Raw genomic sequence first — 18,615 nt, forward strand, 5'->3', positions numbered from 1 at the left:
TGTTCAAGCATTAGATGTCTTTAGAAGACATCCAGAAATCATGCTATGCCTAAAAATTTAATCTCTAGAAGTGCAGTGCCTCTTGACTTTAGAAGACAGGAACGATGTGAGCAGACGCACTAGTAGTGCCTGCGCCACGTGCTGCAAGGCGTGTAGCCGAGGGAGCGAGTCTGCAGATGCAGGCAGTGAGACACTCAGGAGATGCAAACCTTCTTGAAAGGACTGATTAGAGGAAGGGGGAGCCGGTTTCCTAAGGGATCTCCCATGCCTGTCCTGTGCTTAGTTTCCCCCAAGTCGGGGTGCGTTAAGACCGTGAGACCAGCACTGCAGGTGCTGGCTTTGCCAGAAGGCACATGAAATATCAGGGTGGAGGGCTGAGCGTGTTGCTTTTCCTGTGCCGTTCGGAGTATTTCCTGTAACAACTTCACCACTAGTTAACTGTTTGAGGGGGAACTGTGTAAAATGGGTCATTACCTGGCCAGCTGGAGTCTCTGCCTTGGTCTGCAAGGCAGCAGACCTAAGCCTTCCCCCTCAGCTTGAGTCTGGACTTGGGCTGCCCACGGAGCCAGATCCAGCTTTCGAAGCTACCCCTTGCAGTGCTCATCTGGCACAGAGCAGCAGGGCAAACGCTGCTCAAGGCCAAGGACGGGCTGATCCTCTCCCCCATCACCACAGGCCCGAGAGGCACAAGCCACCGCTTGCACACAGGTTCCTCCTGGCTGGTGAAGCTCCAGCAGTAGAGAGCCCCCCACCGTGGGGCCGCAAATGTACCTCCAGCAGATCTTGATGTCACTTGAGCCTCCTCTCTGGGGACGTCTGCTCCTCTCCCCCAAAAGCTGGCCTGTCCCTCTGCTTCTCACCCCATTTTTTCCCCAGTGGGGATGGTCTGAGGCCAGCTCAGACAGTGCTGCAGCACGGCGGTTTTGCACCGTTGTAACCCTGGCATTACGCCTTTCCCAGGCTAGGCTGTGAGCTCTGTTACCTGTGGATTATCTGCTGTCGAGGAGGGTGCCTGGATTGTCCTTCCCTGCAGTGGGGCTGAGAGGTGTCACGGCTGGCTGCCTTTGCAAAACCTACAGGAACATCCCCAGCCTCTGACACCTCCGTCCCTCCCTCCCACACCTGGGTGCAATCCGCCAACCAGCTCAGATGTAACTGGTGGTGGCAGGGTACAACCACCTCCCCGTCCTTATGGTGACAGCAAATGCCTCATTTTGAGAGGAAGCCAGACCAAAAAGTGTATTTTGCCTGTTTTGGTGCCTGGCCTGCTGCACCTCTATGAGCGTTATCCACAGCCGCAGCTGCTCCACGCTCTCCGTCTCCGAGCAGAGTCAGGCTCTACAGGCAAACTTCACCCCTCTGTCAGACATTCCGCCCCAAGGCACCAGATGGGCCTTTTCCCGCTGCGCAGAATAGCCAGGAGAAGATGAAGCAGGCTACGGCATCCAGCTCGCCGCGCTCACCCGCCAGCTGTGCCGCTGGGTTTCTCATCCCAGGGACAGTAACGCTTTTGGCAGCTGTAGGAGCGGCTGCACGCACTGTGCTGCGACACCAGCCCATTCCCAGCCCCAGACGGCTGCCACACCAGCATCCCTGCGGTACGCGAGGCCTTTGTGGCTGCTCTAGAGACGTTTCAGGGCAGGTGAATAAGAGGAGAGAAGCAAACCCCGTGCGTCTAGAGGAATGCCCACCGCTGTACGTGCCCAGGAGCAGGTGGCCAGCTGAGGAGCTCTGTCGGGACCGTGATCTGCTGCCCGTGCTGCCAGAGGACTGACACAGCCTGTTTCCGAGACAGTGGTGGCCTTAGCAAGGTGACTTTCTGCTTTTCCCTCTATGTAACTGTTGTGCTTCACCACGATATTTTCCAGCTGATGGGCTCTAAAACACACCACGGTCATTCAGCCAAGCCCTTCCCTTCCTTACTTTTATCCCATCCATCTTTAGTCCAGCTTTGAAGTGACAGCTTGGAAAATGGAGAAACTGAGGCTCAGAATGAAGATTTAAGTAACATGCCCACAGCGATGCAGAAAAGCAGTGGCAGAACTAGGCTTGGAAGCTAGGTCTTCCTTCCGGGAAAGGTCTAAGCTAGGTGTCCTTTCTCCTCAAATCATAAGGTATATTCCCCCGGAGTCACTACTGCGACATTTTCATTGTGAAAACAAGACAGACAGTTCTTGCCCCAGGAGCTTATCCAAAAGCATAGACCAACAGCATCTGTGAGCAGCCAGAACTGGAGCAGATCAAATCTTATGGAATATTATCAGGAATTCTTGATACCTAAACATTTTCCATCACCTACCTGTCAGAAGGAACAGGTCTCTCTGCTACCATCGGGGGCTACAAGAAGCTTTCCCACAACACAGATGATTTGCCTCGCCTAGGAAGGAGCAGTATTAACTGCTCACGCAGCCCGGTTAACGCTGCGCTAACTGCCCTGGGCCTGCTGCCGCCCTGGGACTCCGGCTGTCCATTCTGTTTTCTGGCTAATGCAACCCTGTTCCAACCCATCCACCCTCATTTTTCCATATTCCTTCACGTTAGGTAAGGACACGTGTGTCTGTCCATTTATATTTTAATAGTTCGCACTACTTCACTGTGCATAGGGTGAAAAGTCAGTGCCCAGAAGAGAGGGAAAAAAAGCGCAGCTGTTTTACAAGCTCTTTGGAGTGAATTTTGCCAGCACGGGCATATGGTAAAGCATTAACATTTCCTTGCAAATGCTAAGGAGACTCTTTAACTCTCCTGCCACCACTTTAACCCTTTGAATTCCTTAAGATCCATCATTAGCCTAATTAATCAGAGAAGGAAGTGTAAAATAACGTTGGGTGGCCACAACCCGGTATTTTATTTGTGGATGTGAGTCCCTTCAGAGAGACAGGGCAGGGTTTAATGTGAACTCAGAGCTAAGAAACTTGGTTGTAAATATTTATCCGAGCTGTTTTACACAAGTTCATCTTCCCGTCTTGTTTCACTAATTGCTTCCCTCTCCCTTACTGCTAAAACCCGTCTCCAACCAAACTCAAACATTTCTTAAAATACGCAGAGACTGATGGCAGTAAATCAGTTTGCAAGGACACATTTTGAAACATTTCCTTTTCCTTCCAAGAAATGCAGCCCTGCTGGTTTATTTTAAAATGTCCCATATAAGGGGGACTGGGAGAAACAGCTCTCGGCTGCCAAAGGCCGAGTGGGTTTTCCACTCGGAGGTGGCTGGGGATTAGTTTCACTCACACTAATCTGTTCCATGCCACTTTTTTTGCCCTGCTCCCATGGATTACTTGTGCCCGCAGGGCTTGCCTTCCTCCAGGGTCTGGAGCAACAGGGATGGCGGATGGCGACGAGAGAGGATGTGCTGCAAAGCACAGAGCGGACTGCTGTCTCATGGAGCACCAGAGGTTTTCTCGCCTGAACTGGATCTTTCTGATGTAATGGTCCATGTTCTCACGTGTCACTGGGCTGGACCCCAAATCCGGACACTTGGAATTTGTCAAGGCTTGGGTCTGTTTCTGGCTGCTGAACACAGCCTTGCCCTCGTGGCACTGTCCTGCACCAGGAGCATCCGTGCCTGGGGATGAGCACGAGGGTTTGGTCCCGTGACACAGCACTGCCCAGGGTCCGAAAGCAAAGTGAAACTCTCCACTGTCACTCGAACGGCAGGACAGGTACCTAAAAAGGGCCCCAAAAACTCTAAGCAGGAAGACGAGGCCAGAGCTCCCGTTCATTAGCTGTGCCTCCGTAAACACTCGGGTGCCCACCTGGAGCTCTGTGCTTCCTCACTGCGACATCCGGTACCGGACAGCGAGGAGAAAACTGATAAACACAAGAATTTTAAAACTCCTGCTATTTCCAAGCCTCAGCCCACTGATACAGCGTTGGTGGACAGAATGTGTGAAAACTATGTCCAACTGCTGCTGAAAACATCCACGGGTGGTCTCTTCTCTGCAAATCTGAAGGTTCAACAGGAGAGGGTGTGTTCATCTATTCTGGGACAATAACAAAAAAAAGCACTACAAGAAAAATGCTTACTGCTGGTGAGGATGATTATTAGCCATCACCTTCAACAGGATCAGGCTCTGAACATCTGAAGGATGTACTTGAACAAAGTCTTTTTTGCATTGACATCAATTTGAAAAAAGTTAAGGAACACAAATGCAAGTCTCTGTAGCCAGCAGAATACAGAAAATTGCTAACTGATGGAAACTGAAGAGGTCAATAAATATTGATGTCGATTTAGAAATACTTCTGTACTTTGCGCTTCTGGCCTGGTGAGAAACTAAGAGCTGCTAGAGGAAGCGCTTCCCCCCTTACAGTACTAGCATAGGAGGCCAAAAGCGGTGGGAAAAGTAAAATCTTGCTTTGTAAAATTTCTTCACCTTTTCTCGGAGGTCCCGACAGTTTGGTTGCAATTCTGATGTCCAGGGCTGTGCAAATTTGAAATATTTGCTGACAATGGATTAGACCAAACAGCTGCTGCCTGTTGGGATTTTCCTGCAATGCTTATTGCCTTGGTGAAAACCCACTGGAACAAATTCCCGCTATACGTTTCGATAAAACTTTATAGTAGGACTCTTTCCTCAACCCATTCCTTCCCTAAAACCAACGCTGAAAGCTACCCCAGGAACCTCTCACGAGGAATTCTTGCCTCTACAGCTCTAAAGAAAATCTCTACATAGCTCTACACAGAGAGAGAGTCTCTAGCATCAAGCTGTGGCACGCTCTGATTACGAGCATAGCGTCAAACTACTACGGGGTGACTTCCGACAAGACTCACGTGGGAAGGCAGTAGGGCACACTTTTATAAAGCCCTTTAAACCACTTAATTCAGGCTGGTACTTCGGGGTAGAAGTTTCTGTTATAAAGTTGGATGTATATATAACATTAGAAGGGAACTTGCTGGGTCTCACGGTATAAAAATTCATCACGAAGGCCAAAGAAAATCAAGAATCCTGCTCTTTCTTTAAAAATGCAAATAAAGAGTTCACTGAATTGAGCTTGGCAAAATGAAAAGCTTGCAGAGCAGCCAAACCTGAGGAACAGAAAAATGCAGCACATTCCTTTGTGTCTTTAAAATAAGCCCCTTCTCTTCCCCCCTCTTGGTTCGAAACTCCTCCTGCCGTATTAAAAATTAAAAACTCATAGACAGCTGTGTCTGCCCAGCTACAGAATTACTTCAGCCTTTCCAAACAGGGCCTCTGAGCTTCAGTGTGTTGGTCCAACCCCTGCTAGGGCCCAGATTAACCACCAGAGCACGAAACGCGCCGTGCCCACACTCGGTGGGTGATACAGGAAGATATAAACTGCACAAGGAAGAGAAAGTGTAAACTACAGTTTATGAGGCAGTAACGCTTCATGTCGACTGAGCAGACAGTGCATCTCCACTTGAATGCTGCGGTACGAATCCCCACCTCTCCCTGGACACACATCCAGTGCAAGCTGCCAAGTTGCCAGTGGTCCACCACCACACCGCTGAGAGAGACCGGCCAGACGCTCATCACCTTTACACCTGCCTTGGCTTTCTCTTAGGGATGGAAGCAGGTTTGTTTCCAAGTCAGCTTTCCCCAGCCCTGATGCAAACATGGGCACGAACTGTGCTCCCCAGGGAAGGTCCCAAGTTCCCACCTTACGAATGATGTTGCAGGCAGAGGGTCAGTGGGTGACCCCGTCCCCTCCACCAGGTAACTGCCAGCAGGCTTTGGTGCCTGTGAGTTTAAGTACCTAGTGCATGTTGCAAGTCTGGTGTTTCTCATCTATTTACAACGATTAAATCATTTTATTTGCAGCTTGGCCATGGAAGAGACCTTGCAAAGAGGCAGCTCTGTGCATCTGGATTTCATTAGAGCTGAACATCAATCCCTTTATGCCTTATAAGCATCCTGTTAGCATTATACAGACTTGGAGTTGTTAAATGGCATTCTTGGAGCTGGCTGGCTGAAAAATGGGTTAATCAACAGCACCTCTGCTAGCACACACACCATGAAAGGCATTTTCCGCTTTCTGTTGCTTGCTCATCTGCCTGTCCGCATCAGGAAGGGTAATACACTTATTAGTAACATTCACTGTCCAACTCCTCCTCAGAACTCGTGATAGGTTTGTGCCGAATTGTAGGATTTAATCCCACAGAATTTTGCAGTTGATGGAAATGAAAAATAGGCATCCCAGCCTCAAATGAGGATCCAAACATCGCGAATTTCAGCGGAGCCGCAGGTCTAAAGTTACATGAGCTGGGCAAATAAAAGTAGACTTTGGCTTAAACAATTGCACTTTTTTGCCAGTTTTTGGAGTTGCAGGAAGACATTAAGGGTTGAACAGTGGCAGAGGCCAAGAGAGAGACATCGCTGAGCAGCTGGGCAAAGGTCAAGAATGGAAAGGCAGGCGGGAGCAGCATTATGTGAGCTGAGCCCATGTCAAAAAGAAGGTGTGAAGGAGGGGCCTGAAAACACAGCCTGAAGAGCTGCCAGTGGGCTGAGAAAGGGGAGGAGAGAAGCTAATCATAGAGGATGAAGAGCTCAGAGATCAAATAACCTGGAGGCCAGAGAACGGCTTGCCAAGCGAGGCTAACAGAGAAATACGCACATTCTTATAGTAAGAAGCTCTTGCTATGAATCAATGCAAGTCAAGTCGTGTGGCCTTAGAACACGCCCCACGCCTTTGATGGCACAAGAGGTGGAAAAAGATAAGCAGTGGAATCAAACTATTCACATTAAGTTCCTTACACAAGACTGTTATAATTATTCCATAGGAGCAACTGCTGCAAGCTACTGCAGAAACTCATAGATGAGCCAAGGAGAAGAAACGATTAAGGCAGAAAATGTCTTGCTCCACTGAAGTCAGTGACAAAACACCAGTGCTTTGCAGAGGCTGGGATCTGTGAGAGCGGGTGCAGCATCTCCAATGAATCGGACGAAGGCTAGATAGCATAACGACTCTTTGTATCCCACGCGAGGGCACAGGCTGGCGTTTCTGCTGTCGACAGAGGGGCAGAAAGGCGGCACCGCGACACAGAGGTGGCACCTTCTCCTGGGAGCGCCCAGCTCGCGCCGGCAGTGGGGACAGCAAGCGGCCTCGGGGCTCTCGGAGATGTCACTCTGCGCCTCTATTTCTGGTGCAGCCTGAAGGGGCAGGCAGTGGAAAACTCCAAGAAACGATTCATTTAGAGACAAGTATTCTGACTTATATATTATTCCCTGCCTTCATTTCTCCCAGTATTTCTGTGTTACCTTTTTGCCTTAACTTCTACAGGAACCAGAGTGAAAACTGTATCAGCTGAAACTGGGCCACATTACGGGGTACCGATGACCCCAAAGGCTTCCTAATCTGCCCCTTACACCTCATTTCCCATTACTTGGTTTAACACATGTTTACGTGTAAACTAACACCTCCAGTCATGAGCATTTTTGTGGGTCCTTGATAAATACTTTATAATTCGATTGAATATTTCCAATTTTGAGCAGAAAACAATTGTCCAGCAAGATTTCCGGAAGAGTTACATAGATGGAACTTATATTTTCCATCACTTAGCTGTTAGTCCCTACCGGTTTTATTGATTTTCAGGTAGAAAATTGTCCTGATGTTGAAGAGCAGCCTCTTCATTTGCTGTCCCGACACAAGCATGCGTGCACATCCACATCTGCATACACACACACATGCACAAAGCTCTTTGGCTGATTAACTTCCCAATAAACATGGCAAGCAACTTCGAAACCAAACCAAAACAAGCCTTTCAGTAGGAATTACAAAAAATAAGTTTTAAATCACAAAAGCATCCTGTTTTGCTTCAGTTTCTCTCTCACATGCCACAAGCCAGACTCCACCCTACCTGTTTTCAGAGGGGCTAACTATAGGCGCCAGGTTTTGGAAACTTTCCTGTCCTTATCTGTCCTGCCATTTGCTCTCAGGGGAGCAAGAGGAGGACAGCACTGTGGAGCCCAGAAAAGAGGGGCTGATCCCCTGCCCCCATGCGCACCCTTCCCCGTGCCACTCTTTTTTCCCCGCAGCTCTAAAAGATCGCTCAGGAGAAAATGCAGAGAAGTGGAAGATGAACAGAAGTGGGGTTTACTGTTGTTTGGTTTTGTGGGGGGTTTTTTGTTTGTTTTTGTTTTTTTTAAATCACAGTGACTGCCACAGCCTCAAGCTCTGGCTGAAATGGAGGAGGTGCTGTTAATCAGAGTTGCTATTTGCCCTCGTAGACACAAGTACTCGTATTGATGACACTTTCACAGACAGGTCAAAGAGAACATCCTGAGGAGATGCCAGGTCCTAACCAGCAGCACACAGAAAGGTGGGGAGCTGGCAAGGCAGATTTCCTGCCTCAGCTGAGAAACCAGCCATGCAGATCAGGCGCACACCTACTTAGTACCACTCCAAGTGACCTCTGCACATCAACTTCCAGCCAGAGGACACGGGCTGTCTCCTGAGCAAACGGGCGATGTGCTGCTGGGGGTGTTTGTTTGAGACTGGCACAGTCCGACGTAGCTGTGCCCAGACACAGGTGGCGAGTAACAGCGGGACTGGCTGGGTGCTGCTGAAGGCGTGTTCGGAGATGCGTGTATTTGGATCTGCTAGGGTGCTGCCTGCTGTGAAGGTGGCACTGGCGAGGGTGGAGGAGTAATACGTGGATGAAGGTGAACAGAACAAACAAAGCAGTCTGGGGGCGTTTGTGAGGGTGCTGGCACGAGAGGGTAAGACAGCAGAGGGGTGGTGAACCTGCGGCAGGCGGGAAGGTGGAGTACAGTGTGCTGGTGTAATGCTGTCCACGAGGGACTAGGAAAGGATCCACAAGAAGGATCTCTGCATCAGAGCTGCAAACCAGAATCTTCCATATTACAAGCAGGAAAGGATCTGAGATCCCTCGTGGCTAGTCATGAAGAACAAACGTCCACTACATCTTCAGCTAATTAAGAGAAGCTGTATCAGTGGTACATTCTCCAACATCTCCCATACATATGAAGTAAAACCAGTCTGACTACACAGATGCTTGAGTCACATCCCCTGGTTACAATCTAAAAGAGCTCTGGCCCCTGGACCTAGTTCCGCTGCAAAGACAAGGCCACACACTTCCCATTTCTGGGGCCAGCCTAGCTGAATTATAATGAATAAAGCTGAAGCACCAAGAAGCGTAAATGGTCCCTTCCGCGAATGCCAAGCTCACCTAGACCAGAGTCGCGTTAAGTGATCTACATGTGGGTTCAGCCAAAACCTAAAGTGCAGCAGCACTTAAAGACAGGTCAAGAGGAAGGAACTGTGTCCAGTGCTGTTGATGGAAAGACCTTCACTGAGCACCACTGAGAGTTTGCAGGGGAGGCAGAGACTCATTATGTCTCCATGGTTAGAGACGCCTATCCAAAATTAGGTTATGCACCCATCCAAAGCGTGGTATTGTGTTTGATAGGGATTCTCTGAAGCAGTTGATTCTCAGAAAATGTAAATCTTTTTAAACCAATAAACTTGTTTTCCTCTTGAAAGGAATCTATGTTAATTTTTAAAACATCACTAGAGGGCGTTCAATAAATAGGCTTCCCAAACAAGCTAAGTGAGATCTTTGAGAAAACTGTTCAGTTGCAAACCTTGGGGAGAAGGTTTAAAAGGTCTACGCATATCAAAATGACCTCCTGACCACTTTCTCTCTGGCTCACGAACTAAATGCTTTACTTCTCTTTGGGTGTGCCCCGGAGACCACCAGCCCAGGGGCCCAGGAAATGCACCCAGGAACTTCCCTGCAGCTGGGCATGAGCTGTGCCAGGTCTCAGCAAGTCGTTGGGCAGTTGTCCCATGACCCAAGAACACTGCCGTTCACACATGTCCCATCAAGTACCAGCCGCTTAATTAAGTCGTGCCAGACAAACTGATGACCAGGTCCTTGAAGAAATCACTGGGAAGGCTGAGGTGCAGTGCCTGGTGGTGCTCTGTGTTCCCCAGGGAATACAATCCACGTAGGAGCTCCATGATCCTGCAGGTCTCCACGGCCCTACTGCTCTGGCTCTGCAAGCCAGCAACCGGCTGTGATGTTGAGGCAAAGAACATAGCGTTAAAGACCCTCATTTTCCATATCTGCAGGTAACGTAGAGTTGGCACATCACAGCAACACTTTGGGTTACACAAAGGCATCGGCAGACAGAGGTCTGGTTAGGAAAAAGAATGTTAAAGGATGTTCTAAATATAGAAGAAGATGGGAAGCGAAAGGGAAAAACAGACACCTCGGTCTTAGGTAGGGCCCATAGGTAAAGCCTGCAAGCATCTCTAAAGCACTGGCAGCAAAAGCTGCAATAATACATCACGCTGGATGACAAGGATCTCTCTGGTTGTGGGCACCCTCCAGCCCCTGGCATGCACTATAAGCAACCATAGTTGCAGATTTTTTATTATTTTTTTAACAGCACTTGCTATTTATTCCAGTGGAAACTCCCTGCAAAGAAAATAGTTCCACTCTGCTACTGTTTGTTTTGGATGATTTGTTTGAGAATTTCAAACTGGCATTTTGAATAATGTTTACAGCTTTCCCTCTTATTTTCCATTATTTCAGGCTAATCCCATGCTAATATGATATCCTATTGTTTGTTCAGTTGCATTTAAAAAGATCACCAAGGGCTGCTGCCATTCAGTCCAAAGTGAGCATCTCTTCCCAGCAGCACGCTCCCTGCTCTCCTGGAGCGAGTGCCACACGCTTTGCTCACTCCAGAGGAGACCGCGGTTTCTCCTGGCGAGTCTAAAAATAGGGGGCAGTGACAGAAGGGCTGCTTTGCCCGTCACCGTGTCCTGACACGAACGCAAAGTAACGCACACTCGACAGGTCTCCTGGAATAACACTGGGATGCAAAAGCACCGCGATCCTGCCACCACTCTGGAAAAGCGACTCCGTGAAGACGCCTCAACCAGAGAAGCGCTCAGAACCCCGTGCCGCAGAGATCTGCAGATTTTTTCCCCTCTGGCCCAGTCCGAAGCCAAGCGGGTCCCCAGCCCCGCACACACCTGCAGACACACGCCATGAACTCCCCCTCCCACCTCCCCCCGCCTCCCTTCCCCTTCGCAGCCGGGCTGAGGAAACCAGGCACCTTCTCCTCCTCGCAGCCTGACGGCGGCTTCTGCCCAGCGCTTGCCCAGCGCCTCCCGATCGGCCCCGCAGACCCTCCGGCCTCCCCGGCGCCAGGAGCTGAGCGACGCTGCCACCGACACGCAGCCGCCTCCGGGAGAGCGTGCGGGAGAGCCCGCGACATGCGGGCGGCTCTGGGAAGGGCACGAACAGACAGACGACACCCCCTGCCCACAACACAGCCCGGGGGGCCAGCAGGAGACACCCCCTGCCCACAACACAGCCCGGGGGGCCAGCAGGAGACACCCCCTGCCCACAACACAGCCCGGGGGGCCAGCAGGAGACACCCCCTGCCCACAACACAGCCCCGGGGGGCCCAGCAGGAGACACCCCCTGCCCACAACACAGCCCCGGGGGGCCCAGCAGGAGACACCCCCTCCCCACAACACAGCCCCGGGGGGCCCAGCAGGAGACACCCCCTCCCCACAACACAGCCCCGGGGGGCCCAGCAGGAGACACCCCCTCCCCACAACACAGCCCGGGGGGCCCAGCAGGAGACACCCCCTCCCCGCAACACAGCCCCGGGGGGCCCAGCAGGAGACACCCCCTCCCCGCAACGCAGCCCCCCGGGAGGAGGGGCAGCAGCGCCGCCGCGGTACTTGCCTGGCTCCGCGCGGAGCCCTCGGCGCAGCTCGGGGCGCGGCCGCGTTGTCATGCCCGCGGCCCAGGCGCGGCGCGGCGCATGGTTGGCGGCGGCTCGGCGATCGGTCCCGGCGCTGCGGCGGCGGCCGGGGAGAGTGGGCTCGGCGCGGTGCGGGGTCGGGGCCGGCGGCCCGGCCCGGGCGGGCGGGGCGGGGCGCTGCGAGCGGGACGGCTCCCCCCGGCGCCGGCCATTGGCTGGGCGCGGGGCTGGGCGGGGCCGGGCGGGGGCGCCCCCTCCCGGCGCGGGGCGGCACCACGGGCGGGGAGCGGCGGCGGCTCCGCGAGGCGCCGGGGGGGCGGGGGGGGAAGGTGAGCGCCGCGTCCCGCTGCCGCTCGGCCGGAGCCGGTGGAGCCGGGAGACCCCATGGGTGCCCCGTCGGCGCCAGCCCGTCCCTCCGGGGCGTGGGTGCCCCGGGGAACAAGCCGGTCTGTCGCAGGGCAGCGGCAGCCCTCGGCGGCGAGATGTGCCGGCGCCTCCAGCCCGGGCTGCGTCCCGAGCGGCTCCGCCTGGGAAGGCACGGGGGGGGGGGAATCCACCCGGCGGCCAGAGCGGGGGTGATGGCGCGTTCCAGGCTCATCCTGCGCGGGGTGAACGCGCCTCTCCGCTGCTCACCTGGGAGCGCTCCCTGTCTGCCCGAGTTTTGCGGGGAGAAGGGGCACGGAGAAGGACCCGTGCTGGGGGAAAAGGGCTGGAGCTGCTCGGTGAAAATCAGCATTTCTGCGCAGGGTTTAAGCACCGGTTGGTGCAGGCTGGGAAGGTACGAAGCAAAGCGGACCTGGCATGGAAGGGGGCTCAGTAGAGTTGTTCACCACCCCCGTGGTGCAGAACCTCACTTTCCATGGTGGGCATTGCCCAAGAGCAGAGTCGAGGACTAAGTATGGGGAAAGAGCTAGCCAGAAAATCACGCTAAAATACGGCTTTTCTGGGCAAACTCAGTGAAAGAGCCAAGAACTGACAGTCACGCTCTTGTTCTGGAAAGCAGGAGTTCCTGCAAGTCAGGGCACCTGAGCAATAAGACGTGAAAGTAAATCTACAAGGTATCCTAGAGTTCCCCGCACCGCTGCCTTCCTTCACCTGCGCCTCCAGATCTCTTGCCCCAGCTATCAGCAATGTACGTGCCCACCCAGTTTCCCAGCTTCTCCTAAAAGCGATCACCTTCCCACTTTGCCTATGCCTGTATCAGTCTTTACATCCATTGCCACAGAGAGCTCCAAAAAATCTTGTCCAATTTAGCAGTCCCTCCATTCCTTTGGGAGGAAGATTCTGGTTACGACCGAGTGGTACACACTAGGGTATTTGGGACCTCAAACTAGCCATTTCCTCTACATGTTGTGATCTTTTCCTGATCCTCACTCTTCCTCCTTCCAGCTTTTTCACTTCATTTCAAACTTTCCCATTTTTCTGCATCTTTTCTCCGACTGGACTGCAGCTGTGTGGGGGAGAGACCAGAACCTACTCAGAATTCTGACTACAATCCATTGCAATACAAAGACAAAAATAATGCTGAGAGATTTTTTTCCAATGGAACTATTTTTTTCACCAGTGGAAAGAGCTGAATGGTTCACATTTGGGGGAAACCTGTTCGTTCTGGCAAATCCTCTGATGGAACTCAGGCAAAAGCCCACTGCAGGAAGGCCTTGGCATGGACCGGTTTGCTGCCCAGGCAGCTCAGCTCAGCTTCTCAGCTGAAAACCTTGTTTTTTCGAGACCCTGTGAGTACAGACCAGGTCAGTTATCTGGGAGCTGGTCAGATGCTGGAGGCCTTGCGAGTGGGGCTCCTACTTTCAAGGAAGGCATCTGATCTCTGGCATCTGGATTGGAAGACTAAGGGTCTGCGATGATGATGTCTCCAGGAGGGGCTTGTCTCTGGGCTGGGAGTCCTGATGGCTCACACAAACGGACCTAAATACTGCCAGAGCCACTGCTGCCAGATTAACCAGGCGCTGCTGCTATTCAGCGTCCTTGGGTTCCTGGCCAGGTAGAAGTTCCGTACATTAATTCCATAATTCTACCATGATTTCTGGACAGAAATTACTATGGAAAGCAATTAAAGCATGCACTGACAAGGTACATTCCTCTCTGAAATTATTCCTACAACTCCCCCTGTATCGACAAAACCCATGATTACAGCACATTTCATGGGCTCACAAATAACCTGCTGTGGCAGTCACCCAACTTTCCACTCTTCTGTGCCTTTCACAGAGAACTTGGTACCCATTTGCCCTTCATGCTATGTGAAGAAAGCACATGTGCCATGTTCACAGCGCTGTGATAGAGCTGATGGAAAAGAAACACAGAAGGTCCTAAAGGGAGTATTAGTAAAAGAGAAAAGACATTTAGTTATGCAGATTCTTGTTTTGGAAAGACTTCCAGGTCAGCCTGTGCTTTTTCCTTTCTAATTAGTATGAGGTGAATATTTGGGGGAAGCTATCATTTATCACCAGTTTTGCTAGATCCTTCAGCTCTTTTTGTGTGCCCTGACAAAGCCTGTGGTGTTCCCCTTTGTATCCTTCTTCTCTTAATAAATATCTGCTTTGAACTTTTTGTCACTTATTGACTATAAGTTTTTTACCTTAATCTCTTTTTTTCAATCTTTTTTTATTATTATTATTATTTTTAAGCAACTCTTCCTGCATCATGGAAGGTAGCAGGCAGATGATCTTGCAAGGGGAACTTGCCGTGCACTCACAGTGCAGATCAAATACATGGGCTTCTCCTGTGTCATCCCCCTTTAATCCTTGACCCTAGGAGGAAAGTCGCTATCTAATTTTGGGAAAGGCTTGCTTGCCATCCTTACAATATTTGTTTGACCTCTTCCTTGATCTTCCTACAAGGAAGCCAGTTAATGGCAATTGTGCTGATAGATTTTATCATGAAGTTATTTGTTAGCGTTGCTATAGTGTACAGGTCTGAAATTTTTTGAAAATGCCCACTAAGTAGGGGTTTAAGTCCCACTGAAAGTTAAGGGTAACTGGGCAGCTAAAGCCAGTAGGCACTCAGTTAAGTTCTCACTCCAAGATTTTTAAAGCTCCTGTCCTGGGAATGTTTTGCCGCCATAAACAGAGTTGAGAGGTATGTAAATGCCCTCAGAGATGAGCCCAAACTCCTTGCTGTCCTCCATTACTGGCACTGCTGAAAGTGGGATCTGCCTGGGTGGCTGTCTCACAGGCTGAAGTATCTGGGACATTCATCACTGAGAAGACATGAAAAGCAATAGGGACCAACTGTATTCCTCCCCCCCCCCCCCTTTTTTTTTGTTGTTGTTGTGGAGGAAGTTTCCTTTAGAAAGTTTTCTATCTGCATGGCAGGGAAATTCTGTCTTTGGGGGGAAGTCTATTTGTGTTGAGAAAGGAGCCACTTGAGAGACTATTCCAAGGTAAACGCGTACTGAGGGCGGATACTTTCACAGTCCTGTCTCTCTGAGAAATATCCGTGCTATAAAATCCTCTCTGGAGATGTGCTGAAAAGAATACATTACGTGGGGAGAATGTACTCTATGCTAAGACGTTTTGATCTCTTTCACATTAGAAGTTCAGTCCCGCAAACAAGTACTTAAAGCATTTCAAAAACAAAAGCACACCACATCTCAGTCACACAGACTGTCTTGGAAAGTCAAGTGATTTTTAAAAACTATGAAGAAATATGAGGAATGCTTTATTTGCCACCTGGTACACTGTGGTCTGATCTTTGTTTTCTCTATGCATACAAGATTTGAAAAGTTGTGATTTTTTGGTAGTGACATCTCCTCTGTCTCTAAACAACCCTTACAAATATTTTTGAACATAAGAATTTGGAATATGAAATAATAGCCGTGCTCCCCCCCATGCCTATGTGGGTTGTCTTTAAATAGACAGAATAAACCAGCCAGCCTTCCCCCTAGCATACATTCATGGAGTAGTACAAACCATACAGTCTCTCCCCATCACCTCTCATTCTCCTGGGAAAGACCTCAGGAGGCATTTCCTGTAAGTGAAAATGCATAAATAAGCCAGACAAATTTAAGATTGCAAACAATACTAAAGCTTATTGGTGCTTTTCGTTCATATTTTTCCGTGTCTGGTGAAGTGGATCCGTGATCCTGATACGGCTCTGCCCACTGTCTGGTTATAGCAAGAGTACTGTAAGTAAAACGGCACAGCCTTTTCCAAAGGAGCTCTCCAGGTAAAAATATCTTCAGCTTTTCTTTCCAAAGTACCTCTTTCCTAATCTAGTGCGCAGAAAAAATTTCCTTTGCAGTTGCAAGTTCCTGTGAATTCTGAGTTTAATAACACTCTCACTATATTAATTAAATTATAACATATTATAATAATTAAAAATGCTTTAGAGCCTCTAAGCTTATTACACTCCCAGTGGTAGCTTGCATGGGCACAGGGTTTCAGGATATCTGTGTTTTGTAGATCAGCAAAATGTGTCAGTAACCAATGCAACATTTCTCCTAAATTTTCAAGCAAACTTAGAGGATCCTCTTTCCTCCCCTTTGCCTCCCGCGCAAGAAACATCCACAAACGATCACTTTCTAAAGAGCAGTTAATCTTCACAAGAAAGGGCTCAGAAACAGCCTGCTGTTTTCTCAAACTAGTTTGTTTTATGGTATCAGAGCAGCCATGCAGAGGATCAGATATGGAGAAAGGAAATAGTTGTATCATGCTAGGGTACAAATGCTGAGGCACTCTCTCCAAGGACCAGAATTACTGATATGGAATTTAGGAAGATCATCTCTGCTTGGGTTTTCTTTGCTTGTGACTTTGTTGCTCCACTCCATCATCCGCTTGTCTTTCTGCATCACTCTGCAATGTTGGTTGGGTTTTTTTCCCTTTTTGAAACGTGAATACGCATCAAGCGTTTTTTAAAGATATAACTGCTCCAAGCCAGCCAAATTGGCTGCAAGCCTGGATATTATAGGGAGGAATTCAGTCTTGGAAATCTGACAGCATCAATGGTCTTTAGGTCTCTGGTGTCTTTCACAGGGGCACTGAATGTCAGTGCTCCACTGAACACCCTTTTCTAGCAGGGAAGGCCATTTGCGAACAGATCAAAACCAACTTGTTCTGATTGTAGCCCTTAGAGTAAGTTTCGAAAGAGTCCTTAAAAAAAAAAGAACCCAAAAATAAAACCCCAACAATTGGGAATTTGTTTTCAAAAGGGCATTCAAGATAAATTCCTTCACAACTGTTATTCCAAATCATTGTGCTTTGGAAAGATGCAAACTACACACTATCATATGGGAGGCATCATCTCAGGCGGACCCAATTCCACACCTTTGGCCCCATCTACATTAGAAAATAAGATTCAGTCAAGGGATTTCATTCCAATGCAGCTGTTTCCTTTGTTGGTTATGGATTTGTTTCAAAACATAGTGCAGTCCAGTCCTTACCCTCCTGTGCAGGCAGGGAAGAGCTTGGGATACTTCTCTTGTTTATGGGACGTGGCTGAAAACTTTGCTCTGCTGCTGTCAGATCTCCTTGACCCAGTTGCACGAGCAGCAGCGACGAGGCCTCTGTCTGACATGAGCAACTCAAGCAGAGACAGGCCAGTGCTGAACAAAAGTAAATTTCTCAACAGATAGGAATATTTTGTTTTAATTTTTTGGACTTGTTATTTGATAGTGCAGATAAACTATTTGAAAGAGTCTGCCAACACACAGGATCAACAAATACGTTCACTGTGCGGCTGGGTTTGCTTTCCATACTACAGTGCTGCAGAAACACATGACTCACAGTTGCATTTACCATGCTGCTGACATTGCTACCTACCTTTGTAATGCACTGATGTCCAGTGGTCCTAATTAGATGAACAAACACTGGGATCAGCTAAGCAACTTTTCCATGTCTGGCACTGCACCGTCAGTGAGCTGAAACCCAGGGAAGTTCCTCCTTCCCTTAAAGCGTTAAGTCATGGCTGAGAGCAGGAAATTAGGTTAGCCGGGGCATGGATCAGATCTGTACGAAAGTCTGTGTTCCTGTGCCGTGAATTTTGATGATAACCTTTGATGCGGGAAGGTTAGCCCATCACATCCTCCCTACACAATGTCATTTAACATGGTTGCCCAGGCTGGATCTTGTTCTCAAGCCAAAGGTTGAGCTGGCCCCTGCTATAGAAATAATACATCCTATAGGCATTGTATATTCCTCTCCCTGATTTACATCGTGTTTCCTTTAGCAGGGCTCACTGGCATCCTGTTTGCCTGGTTCCTTTGTCTGCTGTAGCTTCATTCAGGGCTGAAAATACCATAAGGATGTCTGTACAATGATTTGACATGTCTGAAGAGCATGAAGGCTACTAAGAGGAATATGTTTCCAAATGGCAGATACTCCTTTTTCTTTCCTTCCTCAGGGCAAAAAGTCAGTTTTATAACAGCCTTTCTTGCTACCGTCCTCTTAACCACCACTTCAGGTATGCATTTCCCATGCAGTTTCCAGTCATTGCCCTTTCTTACTCTCAGCCTGATGAGCCTTACCTCTCATGACTGACTTGCTGCTTTGTGAAAGGTTTTTTGCCCAATTAGCAACAGGTTCCTTCACTGCTTGGCCAGTATTCATTAGAGTGGGGTGTCACATAGTTTTGGGGCTAAACCATGACAGCCAGGAGAAAAATGTGTCTACAGCATATGTAATGTTCTCCCACAGGCATCCCTCCCCTACCTCTACGTAGTGTGAACACAATCAGACAATAGAAAGATCTTTTAAAACCACCTTTAACTTGGAGTTGTGCTCCTGCTTGCAATATAAACACGCAGTGTGTCTTGCCATGCTGTTAATCAAGCAAACAGGATTAGAAAACACCTCACTTGTGCTATTTGGCCAAGGTGGTGTTGCTTTTGGAATCTCATCTTTTGCATTTCCATGTACACTGGACTAGCCAGTTCCAGTGTGGTTAAACCTTCATT

General features: G+C 49.5%; 1 protein-coding gene across 1 annotated transcript in view; it reads right to left on the reverse strand.

The window, feature by feature from the left end:
* LOC129211807 (rho GTPase-activating protein 20-like) overlaps positions 1-11,896 on the reverse strand; it is a 38,540-nt gene extending 26,644 nt beyond the window's left edge. The window contains exon 1 of the mRNA XM_054839458.1: positions 11,690-11,896. The gene's annotated coding sequence lies outside the window, so the exon portion shown is untranslated. The remainder of the gene's footprint in view (positions 1-11,689) is intronic.
* Positions 11,897-18,615: the final 6,719 nt, after the last annotated feature.

This window comes from Grus americana, chromosome 12, assembly GCF_028858705.1.
Source record: "Grus americana isolate bGruAme1 chromosome 12, bGruAme1.mat, whole genome shotgun sequence".
NCBI classification, from domain to species: Eukaryota; Metazoa; Chordata; class Aves; order Gruiformes; family Gruidae; genus Grus; species Grus americana.